Source organism: Penaeus vannamei, chromosome 33 (assembly GCF_042767895.1).
Source record: "Penaeus vannamei isolate JL-2024 chromosome 33, ASM4276789v1, whole genome shotgun sequence".
Lineage (NCBI taxonomy): Eukaryota > Metazoa > Arthropoda > Malacostraca > Decapoda > Penaeidae > Penaeus > Penaeus vannamei.
This window is the reverse complement of record NC_091581.1, coordinates 10,698,212-10,699,787: the sequence shown is the minus strand read 5'-3', so window position 1 is coordinate 10,699,787 and position 1,576 is coordinate 10,698,212.

Genomic DNA, 1,576 nt, shown 5'->3' with positions numbered 1-1,576 from the left:
GCCACGTAATTTGTGTGCCAAGTCGACACGACGTACCTGGGCAGTAATCAGTTAATAGCATTTCTGACGGACCTCCGGGTACGCAAGTCATGATCTCTCCTTCCGTGAATGAGTTGTAGGCATTTCGGTGCAGCGGCGTTGTGAAGGAAACCAGACGAATGCCAAGGAAGGGAAGATTAGCGAAGCGAAGCATCCCTGCCCGCTTTGGAAGAGGCGATTCAATTTAGCATAAAAAAATACAAGGAAATAATCCATTATGAATGACGAAAGAAGACTAAAGCCAAAAGTACGACTTCAACATTTCACCTCTTCTGCCGTTTCCCGCATTCCTTGTGAGTTCATGAGATTGCTGTGAACACTCGCGGGGTAATGAACCATGGCATTTGCCAGTTCATCAGCCGGCGGCCATATTTTTTGTTGGTGTTTAGGGTGATGAAACAAAACCATACAGCAGTTAACATAATGTTTAAAGCAGTTACATGATTACTTGGTTAGTTAACAGCGCACTACAGCGGTCAGACAAAGATGAAGCCAACTGAACAGCCGCCACGTAGTAACAAGGTAGACAGCAGACAAACGAGTGACAGCACGCAGTGATCGGCAGCACCGGCCCCCAGGCACCCGCCGGCGCTGAAATGTGTCAAAAAGTTCGTCACAGACGCAAAGCCTTGGGAGCACGGCAACGTCGGGGAGGGTTTCAGCGTCAGTCAACAACATTAGAAATTAGAAAGCACGGGAAAAAAGAATGGCAGAGAACCGACGGGTGCGAAGGGAGCATGGAGGAGGCGTGTTTTCTATTGACACGGGGCGATGCCAGGGCGATGACATGCCACATGACACGGCGCCTCAGCAGGGGCAGGTCGGAGAGGCGTCGGAATGTGGCAACAGTAGATGACCGACTTAAAGAGGTCACGTGATCTGGTGCGGCGGGAAAAGTAGCGAGTCGGCAAAGGTGAGGGAAAGGATAGAGCGGAGGGAAGTGTGCGAGGAAGGGCGCCGGCGAGGGAGGCACGGGAAGGAAGGGCAGCGAGAGGCGAGGACGGGCTAGTGGTCGCTTGGTGGCGGCCGATCAGTAAATCACTGATGATAATGTTACCTGCTTCACCTTCCAATTACCTCATAATGATAGGTAAATGTAGACCCGGAGCCGATACCGTGGGCAGCCTTCCTTGCAAGGTGTGGTGGCTGTGGGCTGCTCCGAGGCGCTTGCTGGCTAGGGACGGAGGTATGCAGGCAGCAGTTATGACGTGTGGGCGTGCGCACATGTGGCTGCAATGGTAGTTATCCCGAGGGCCGGTTACACGAGTAAGAAACTAATTCGTATTAATCCACAAGACTTTGTTTTTCAGATCCTTGCGGTGCCAGTTTCACTTCACGGATAGAAAGCTATCCATATTTACAGGATGTGGATTGTAAACTTATTAGAGTGAATCAGTATCATACCTTTCCTCTGCGCCTCTAGTCCAGCATGACGCACATTCATAAATGCAGTGAGAATTTAAGAGAAATGTTGAGCAACCCGACGCCTCATCTGGCGAAGGTTGCCTGCGAACTCCACCTGGCAGAGCGGGGAGCT